This window comes from Dinoponera quadriceps, unplaced genomic scaffold (assembly GCF_001313825.1).
Source record: "Dinoponera quadriceps isolate SergipeBrazil2010 unplaced genomic scaffold, ASM131382v1 scaffold399, whole genome shotgun sequence".
NCBI lineage: Eukaryota > Metazoa > Arthropoda > Insecta > Hymenoptera > Formicidae > Dinoponera > Dinoponera quadriceps.
In genome coordinates this window covers 52,699-63,235 of record NW_014554512.1, presented here as the reverse complement: position 1 = coordinate 63,235, position 10,537 = coordinate 52,699, and the positions used below count along the sequence as shown (strand labels likewise).

At 44.0% G+C, this 10,537-nt stretch overlaps 1 protein-coding gene across 1 annotated transcript in view; it reads left to right on the top strand.

Annotated features, from left to right (window-relative positions):
* The window catches only part of LOC106751720, a 69,658-nt gene that overhangs the window by 12,466 nt on the left and 46,655 nt on the right, over positions 1–10,537 (top strand). The window lies entirely within an intron of this gene.

Here is a 10,537-nt window from a genome sequence, read left to right as displayed (position 1 = left end):
AATATATATATATATATCCGTGGCAACGAGGCATCATCCCTCGATGTTTCGCATAATCACTCCGATCGAAATGCGCAGTGAAATCTTTCGCGAATCGTCACACGAACACCTTGAATCTTATATATTCGCGATGCATGTTTCCCCGACAATCAACAGCCATTAATCTCGTTTCCCATTTGAACTACGACACGTGAATTCGATGAGATATCCGTTGGAATTAATTAAAAAAATATAATGCTATTTAACAGGCGCTTTCGAATACGGACTGTACGCTTTGAGTTTCACGTTCCTACGCGCGGCACAAAGGAGAGCCGTAACAATTTTTACGTATGTACGTAATGGACAAATACACCGTGGAATGTCCAAATATTTACTGAGGGAGTATAGGAATACGAAAATTTAGTTTTTTTCAATATGTTCACCGGCGCTATCGAATTTCTATATAGCGACTTGATGCGCGGATTCTATACGCCGTTATATCCCGATTTTTATGACAGCGCTGCGTAACGATTCTACTGGGGACGCCGGTAACATCGTGAGATTTCAAGTTTATGAGCCCGACCGTTGCACACCAACGTCCAACGACATCTAATAAACATGATATTAAATTTAAAACCTTTAGGCATCCCCATGAATATCGGTATCAGAATTTTCTTTACGACACGCAATAACTTTTCCGAGCCAATTAAACGTCAGTTTAAGGGTGGCAGCCGCTGTAATAAATTAAAAATCGATATTTATATCCTCGCGGTCATGGTTGTCGGGGGTAGATTTATAGAAATCAGAAATAAACCCAGCTTCCGTGCGCGGGCGTGATTTGTGTCGGGGAAGCTCAACGAGTGGCTTCACCGGGAAAACTTGTTAAAAATTCGTGCCAATTATTCCGCACGCGTTATTTGAACGAGGAGACGTTTCTGCGAGAATTATACATTGCAAATTGTATGCGACAACTGTTTTCCTAAAACATAATCGATAGCTGAATTTCTCCCTAGCGACATATAAACTCGTGCTGTAATTATCGTTAAATATGTAACAATCCCTAAAGACACGGTTAGCCAATGTTTGATGAACATTGTCGCAAGGGATTGATGCAAACCAATCACGACTAAATTATTCATTAAATATCAGTTAGGTAAAACATTAAATGCTCGTGAAGGTTTATTGCTTGTCCTTGTCCGCATTCAACGCAGAAAACATTTATTCCGAGATCCACGCATACAGCCACGTAATCTATAATCTGTAAATTTATAGATTTATAATTAATGACATCTGAAGAAAAAAAAAATTGTTATCTTTTAGAATTTAATTTTAACTTACTACTATAGCGCGCGAAGTGTCAAAAGGGCGACATAAATGTCAACAATTTAGAAAAAAAATATTATAATCGAAAATGTTCTCTTAATACGGAAATGATTAAGATTTTCCATAATTTTGTCGGATTTTTAAAGCTTTTATGTGTGCAAATGTAAGAGTAATGAGAGCGCCATTACAATGTCGTAATAATTCGTCATGCATCAATTTAGCAAATTACGAAATTACAAATTACGAATCTGGTCGTACATTATTTTCGGCGAAATTTCGGTTAATCGTGACGTTTATTAGCTTGCGCTAAATATTATTTGAGATTTCAATATTCAATATGTGTCATAAGTTAACCGTTTATTCGAGTTCACGCAATTGAAGGGACAACACAAAAATGCAATTTTGAAATTACAATGCAAAGAAACGAAACGTTGATATTTATTACTTCTCATTTATATATAATCTCGTACAGAAGCACGTTTGAAAATTTACCGAAATCGTTAAAATCATTTTAATTTCCGATCTACTCCTTAAAAACAATTTGATTCTTCAAAATAATTCGTTGAATATCTCCGGGAAACGATAATTCATCGATAATTACCTTGTTAAATTTACCTTTCTCGTGTCAAAATTTAATCGTTCAGCCGCGAAAGGAGATGATATTGCTCTCGAATATTTCTTGCTACACTTGACGTTATATGTTGAATTGCTTAGACGATACAATGTTCCGGCAACTCGATGCTATCCGATACCTGACGGACGTACGTTTCAGGAAATGTTGCGCAGATGGAAAGCTCGCGGTTGTAAGCTGTTCGTATCTATCAAATGTCCATCAACCGGGCGTAACCTCCCATTGCATACGAACGTAAGCTCAATCTACGATCAACGTCAAGCCCCACCCTCGGCGGGTGGGGGCGATTATGTATGTAATGTTGCATGTTTCACGCAAATTTCTCGGGGCACAAATCATCGTTTTAGATTTCGATTCCCCGGACAATGACATTCGAGAGGAAATCCACCAACGGACTCTGGCGACTCTTGATGCGTGCGTAAAATACGGGCGGTTTAGAATTTCGAGTCTGTATCATCGTGCATACATACATACCTACCTATCTACCTATCCACCCACCCACCTACCTATCTACCTACCTACCTATCCGATAAGCTGAATTACAGCAAGGGGGAAGGTAACGGGGGGGNGGGGGGGGGGGGGAGAAAGAGAGGGGTGGTGAGGCGTATAAGTTTACTAGCAGCGGTATATACCGAGGATTGGACCGGCAGATAAAGTTACATAGGATGTTCCATTCGCTGCACACCTGCTTTAACGTGCACGCGGAAACACCTGAAAATTTCCACTGTTAATCATCCGCTCGTGTTTACACGTTATTACCGTGTTTACCGCCAGCGGTGTATATCGATATTTCAGCTGTCGGATAAGCTTACGTGCTTTTTTCCCTCGCTACGAGCCGGGCGCGCGTGTGGCGCGACTTATTAACGGCGACCGAAAAATAACGAAGCGGCCATTAATCAATATGGGTTTCCATTCGCTCGTTAAAGTCATATATTAAATAGTAAGAAGCTAATTGTAAGCCCGCAATAGAGCCCCTCCGATTCAGAATTCTAATTGATTGTAGAAGAATACATATTACGCGGAAATAATGCTGTTAAATCAATAGAATTTCCAACGGTAACTGGAATAAATATTCTTGATTCAACAGCGATATTATTGAAACTAGTATTTTAATCGTTGAAACGATACTTAACATAATAGTTTTAATGATATTTTACATTGAGTCAAAAATGTTCACTCGAATTACGCCACTGTTGGGAATTTGGTTGATTCGATAGAACTTTTTCGTGTGTAAGCATTATATATTAATAATTATCATCATCATTAACGACTTGACCAAACATCCGAAAATCTCATGTAATTACAGCTCCACGCGTTAAGAAATAATATCTTTCATCGGGCAGTGCAATTCATCCAGACGGATGAAGCTTCACACTGGAAAGGGATTTATTTTCGCGCAAACGCGCGAGCGAATCGATTTATTCGTTTAAAACGGAATATTTGTGCAGCAACTTTTCCCATTATAATATCGCGATAATTTATTCATTTCATCCCCCGAGGTGCTTATACCACCATGGAGATGGTCGATGTAAGTATCCACCACGTTAACTTACACGAAGTCGCAGCTGTGTGTCTCTGTGCGAAATGATCTTGCATCTTCCAATATCGCGCGGAAAATAATGACTGACCATATTGCGCCAGTTAGATGTCGGAAGTTTCGCTTCCGGGATCGGACGGTGCGCGGCGCATCTAAATATCGCGCTCGCAGCTACGCGCGAGAACGGTTTCTCAGTTACGGGATCAAACAGCGCGAGCCGCCGTCGCTCTAAATCACAATCAGGTCTATCGCGGTGTGCAACGCGCGCCCGGCGGCGGCGATGGCAGTAGCGACGGAGGCGGGGGCGGCGTTATGGAGCCCCGGCTACTTCAAGTTAAGCCATTTTTCGCTAAACCAGTTTACGGTGTCAAACTTTACGCCGAGAGTTGCGCCGAATCGAGGCGGCCGGGGTCGATATCGAGAGAACGGTTCTCGACGGCGAGTCGAGGGCTACGCCGATCGTGTCGTCGATCCGATTTAAGCTTTTATCGCCGTCTTCTCCTCTACTTTGGAGCACCATATCGCGCGCCACGAGGAGCGCTCTTGAATTATCGAAATATTTCTATCATAGGCAGATGTATATGTATTTGAAAACCCCTAACTCACACACACTGAGAACCCATTTAGTTGGACTAACTAAATTCTTCTTTGACTATGGGCACATTTTTTGGCTGTAATAACCAAAGTTTTGCTGTCTAAACCGAAGGTTCGGTTCTCTGAAGTTTCAGAGGTTGCAAAGAACCAAACCTTTGGTTCCGAGAATTAAACCTTGGTTCTTATAAGGAAAACATTGGTTTGCCCATAGTCAAACAAGAATTGAGTTCTTCGAGTTCTTCCGTTCTCAATGTCGGCGGCGGCTCACAGCGCTCGTTATTAGGCGATAGTTGTTAGACTCTCGTAACGCAAAGTACGATTTATATTTCGCGCCTGCTCGCGGAAGCTCCGTGACGGCTTCGCCGAGTGTGAGCGAGGGTAGCGGTTTGTTCGATGTAAATGTATGCCGCCCGTGAAATAAATTCTATCGCGCGCTTCGGAATATTGACACTTTGAAAGCAGAGGGCACGGTTTCGTTTGCGGCACGCGAAATATGTAGACTGCGACGAGGATGAATAATCTTTTCGGGAAATCGCCGGGAAAGGAGGATCTATCAATCTATCAGAGGTCTTCTAATATCTATTATTTAACAAATAAGTTTCTATTGCATAAGCAAGTTTGTCCTCTCCCTCCGACCAATATTATGGAGAAAGGAGACCGTACAGGTAGATCTTTAAGAACCTGGGAGGAATTTTAAAACGGGGGTTGGAAAGGCCCTTTTTTTCCTACTTGTATCTAAGCCTTGTAAAAGCAAGCCAACTTACGCTTTACATGGAAATGTAACGCTCGTACAAATTAGAGCCAGACTTGTAAATTTAACTAGACTCTATCTTGGCCTGACTAGATCATATTTTGTTGTGCTATTAAGTTATAAGAAAATCCAAATGCGGACTTGTAGCCTGTTTGTGTTAAATTTTCTACTTAAACGCTATTTTTGAGAAATAAATCAAGGTTAGTTAATTTGATTTTATTTCAATTTTATTATGATAGATTTCACTTAAGTCTCTTTAAGATCTCTCTCTTTAAGAGTCTCTTTAAGACTTTAAACTATTTTAAGCGGGGCTTACGATGAAAATCTAAGCTCTAAGCCTTAAGAAATTGACCAATCACAGTCGATTATTCTCCTCATATTCGATCGGTCAATTTCTTAAGGCTTAGATCTTAAAGCAGCTATTGTAGACCGGAACTTAGAAATCAGCTAATTAAAGCCTAACTAGATCCTATAAACACATGCCTTATTAGAGACACTCAAGTCAGTGCCTATTCAAGGTTTATTCACAAAATTCCACTTAGAATTACTTTTCTTGGCCATATCTAGGCCCAACGAAAGCAAACCTACTTTGGGGCACACCTACTCAGGGCCCTAGAGACTTGGGGCAGGCCCCGGTTAATTTCTATCAGGGAAGTTGCTCGGCGAAGTCAGACAGCGGGTTACACGAGAGCTGAAATTTTCATGGCATTCTTCGGGACGCGAATCAGAGGGCGAATTATCGCGAAGGGTTAGATAACGCTCGTCGAACGCGAGGGGATGCGAATTCCCTCGTTCGGGCACATCGTCGGCCCCGTGTAAATCCGTAAATTCCGTGACGAGGCAGTCGTCAGCGCGCTGAGCGAAGAACGATGAGCCGCAGATCGGCAATTCCGGCAGGCTAATCCTCGGGAACGAGTTTCTGGACTCCGCGTCTCCGGCTCTACACGCGTCTCGTAATATATGACGCACGATCGCGAGGGAGGTGACGTTTAAAGTGATCGAACGGCTGCTCGTAAGTCGCCGATGAAAATTCATGAATGGAGCGCGCGCTTTTCGCGCGCACTCGTTGCAAACGACGTTAGAACGGCGGGCGAGCGGGCGAACGCGCAGGGAATAATTAGACCAGCGAGAAATGAGAAAAATAATCGACGTTCCGAAGGTACTCCATGCATAAGTTCGGAAGCCGCTGATGAAAATTCATAGAGCGCGTGTTTGCTCGCACGAGAGCGACACGCCGCGAATAAATCGAACAAATAAGAATAATCCGAGTAGGTGTTGTTGATTGTAAAAATAATCGGCGGCGGTCTAAAGCGAGAACGGACGATCTCTCTCGCTGATGAAAATTCATTGCGGATCGTGATATCGTGAATTCGCTCTTGCGCATGACGCCGGGCGTTTATATCCGCAAGGTTTTCATGGTATAAAGTCGGTGATTCAATCGTTTTGAAAAGTGCGACGCGATTGTGAGCTTAAACGATTCTCTTAATGTGCGTGACGCGAGAGTGCGATACTTCGACCGCGAAATGTCGGACCTGCGTCTGCGATCCTGCGGCCCGTAGATCACGACGTCGCGGACGGAAGTAAGCATGCTTTTTTTTACGAAGTAGAAGTTGTACTGGTAGTTTCTCCCGCGGGGCGGGGGGGGCTCCGGATTTCCCTTAAATATCTTTCATACGTTCTCGCATCGTTCTTTAAGTTTGTACATTTTGCAAAGTATTTTTCTCTAACCGATGCATAAACTTGTACTGTTCCTACAAATCAAATCAAATGCGTATAAAGATATTAGCTGCTTGCGAAAATTCGTAGGGTCGCAAATAAATGAATTAATCGGCGTGAGATCAAACTATCGTCCGAGAGATGGCGAAAGGTTATTGACAGCAACGGCCAGTAACTTGATTAAAATATCACGAACTTTTACGAGAATCTAAGATATACCCCATGCGTGAAAATTTCGTCTCGAAAAATGCAATTTGAGCTGCTGAGAGCTTCGACGAGAAGATAAACGTCACGAGTGAGATTGATAACGTCCGTTTACCGGCAAGTTCCGTTTGCCAAACTCTCGGAAACTTGTAATTATACTTCGTTTGTAACAATATCTCTAGTAATGTGCCGATAAACAAAGAAATAATCTCTCCACTCGACGCATCCGCGTGATCGTGATCAAGACCACCTTCACGGAACCATCTTGTATAGAGACATTATTTCGCATTTAAATGCAAAATAACTCTCAGTAAAATACAAACCGTAAAATTGCTTGTACTGTTTTACGCGCGTAAAAAGCGCCGGAAATTGCCAATTACTTTACACAAACATACCGACGCACAACGACAAGCTGTGGAGCATATTCTTTGTCACATATCCCATAAAATGCTTTACAACCCAGTAGCGTAAAGAGACGCTCGTAACGAAAACCGGCGAAAAAAAGCGCTTTTTCTTTGACGTACCTAATTAAGTATGCACACCTGTAAAACCATCGCGTTGTGAAAGATGGACTAACTATGCCGACATAATTACTTTCCCGAGAGTCCGGGTATTTTTTCCGAAAATATAATATGCGGTCTCATTGAACGCATTAGCGTCGTTTCATCCTGCAGTTGACTCATAATAGCGGCGCCGTGACTTTGTCGTTCGTACCTCCCATTTTCAAACCATGGAAATTAGCTGCAGACGAAGGGCTTCGCAAAAGTCATCACGAACCAGTGTCCTCATTTCCGCCTTGAATAATCGTAGCCTCTTGCGCTTCTCAAGGTCCTCGGCAAACCAAGCTTGTCGGTTCAAATTGAAAAGCTCGTTTCTCTTTCGCTGTTTTTTTACGTGTTTCTTTTTGTTCCCCCCCCCCCTTTCTTTTTAAGAAACTACCAGTTTGTAAAGCCCGAGAAGAGCCGCAGGGCTGCATTTAGTTTCCTATTTTACAATAAGAACGGCAAAGAACGAACCTCGCAATTTATTTCAATTTCTTCCCAAAATATCAAACCGAGAAACTGTTTCCTCTGTGTTCCTTGTACGGTTTTTGGTTTTCGCGCTAACGTTCGTGACAACAACTACTGCGACTAGCCGAGAGAGGGGAACATTTATTTTCCTCATTACCCGCTTATATTTTTACTTTCGCAATATCGTTTTTCCCAAAGTGACTGCTCTTTCGAGAGCAATTGATTATTCATCTTCTGGCATGGAATATTGAAACACGAGAAAGACATTTCCGCGTATTATCAAGAGGCAGCGTAAAGAGTTTGTCGATTGTGCTGACATATTATATTTCTTTCTTTATTACGTTCCGAACAGTAAATGCCTTCCTCTCTTAAACTAAACGTGATAGCGCCGTCCATTTTATCTTCTTAATACATGAAAGTACACGCTATTTCCCCGATATCATCAATGTCGAGCGATCTTGTCCTCAAAGCTTTCCATCTCCAAGCGCTGAAGAGACAAGTGCACTAAAGTCATAAAATGTTTATCCTTTCGCACTTTATGCTTCGTTGCAAAAGGCCGCTCTTCGATACTCGGCTATTCGGCGGCACTGAACTCGCGATTAAAACGGTAGGAATTAGTTCGTTTTCCTGCACTCCCCTCCCCCATTGTCAAAATTCAAAATCTGTTTTTAGAAATCTCCAACGCTTCGCACGGTAAACCATTGCATGTGAAAAAATACACGATCCAAACCTGTCCTACATTTTATTTCAGTACAGTAAAAAAAAGGGAGAAAAAGGTGGGAAAAGGCAATCGATGTTACGTTTGCGATGAAAACAGAAAGGATGTTTATTAAGCGACGAAATTTCCAGACACGACCGCCCGCGTGATATTAGGTTTGCTTGAAAGGCCGCGCGAAAGTGAAGATGAACCAAAAGCAACGTGCCGATTAGCTAATTGGCTATGTGTTAATCGTGATAGTCGCCGTTTAGCACAATGGATACGTCGCGACGACGAGTTGGAAACGTTATTTGATTTGCAGAAACCAATTCGTTCGCCATTGCGCGGAGGAAATATCGGCTCTTGCGCGGGCGTGATGAAAAGGCCATCACAAGGCGCTACAGATCTGCTGTGTCCCGGCTCATCGGCGGAAAGTATTGCGAAACGATCGCGAACCGATAAGCGGAATCGGAATGTTTCTGATGACAAAGTCGAAAACCGCTGCGAATGTTCGGCTCGCATATCCGCGCATCTTTTACACGCGATTCACTGTTACACGCTTTCCGACGATCGCAGCGGTTACCTTGGACGAGAAATATCCGACGAGAACTTTCATATCGCTTATACGGGACACGTATTTATTTAGAAAAAAGGGGAGAGAGAGAAAGAGAGAGAGAAAGAAATGCAGGTTTTTTTGCTGCGAGAAAGACTCGCCGGCGGATCCGCACGACGGTTCTGCCTCGCGTATAAATCTTTCCAGCTCTCGCTTTATCGAGCGATAAAATTTTCCATCTTGCGGAAGTAGCAGCGCAGTAGCGGGCTTTCAACAGTTCTTATCGCAACGGGCGTTTAATACCGGATAAAGTAGACGTTTCTGAAAACGGCGAAACACAATTGGCCTCGCAGCGGGACGGAGAGGCGGTCGCACGCACGCGGCAGCTACGCAAAAATTCATCCCGCCATATACGCGGGAGCGACTAGAAATCTCGTTTTCGATCCACTCCGCTCGGCGGCTCCGGTGGAGAGATCGGCGAGGAAGCGAGCGAGCGAGCGAGAGAGGGAGAGAGAGAGAGAGAGAGAACTAAAGCCAGAGAGAGAGTGCTATTGTCTCGACACGGTCCACGGAAACAAAATAGAGTTTCGTTACGCCGCCGATGCGTTCTCGAGCTCGCACGAGATCGTCCCGTCGAGACGTTCGAGACGCTCCCGTTTCCAAGCCGCGGATAACGGGCGAGGGCCATCGTAAAAGTCATCATCCGACCACCCCCCGCCGCCGACCACCCGGTCTCTCTTATCCTCGCCGTTGTCCTCTTCCATTCTCGAAGCTCTCGACGGATAAGACGGGAGCGCGCGGTTTAAAGATGAAACTCGAGTAAAGTGAATCGACCGTTCTACAAGCTGAAAAGCTGCAGCGCCAACGGGAGAGCATCAGCGGCAGAGGCAGAGGCTGCTGTTACACCACCAACTGCAACAGTGGCAGCAACAACGTCGTTGCCGCCGCGTGCTCAGCTACGCCAGGGTTGCGGCCGTAATTTTCCGCTGTTTGCTGGACGCGAAGGCAATGAATACGGACGACCGTACCTAGTCGCCCGGGCCGCCGGGTAATAAAGTGCTTGACCGCGGCAAAAGAGACTATTTTTCCTTCTACCTGTTTACACTTCATTATTCCGCGCCACGGCTACGACGAGCGGCCAGGTGCGACTGCGAAATAACACTCGCGCCGGCGAGAGATACACGCTTCGTCCGTGTTTCGCCGTCGCGTGAGCGCACGCACATAGTGAAATTCATACAATTAAAACGTGGATCTCGCGTCACCGCGGTACGTCGACTGTGTATACTGGGGATGAAGGGTGGATACCGAGCGTATTAATGAGCAATTGTCGCCGAGACGGAAAAATGTAACGCGGTGGTGAGCGTGGCGCGTGTAAAGAAATGAAAGAGAATCAGTTTTAATTAATACATTCCGAGGAAGGTTGACGATTAAGGAAAAAATTAGTCATACGAGAGGGAGGGGAGAGAGTGTGTTATTTATTCAGCGTTCTTTGAGATAAATTCCCTCAAAAAACAACGAAATACGTAGTAATGATATAATATA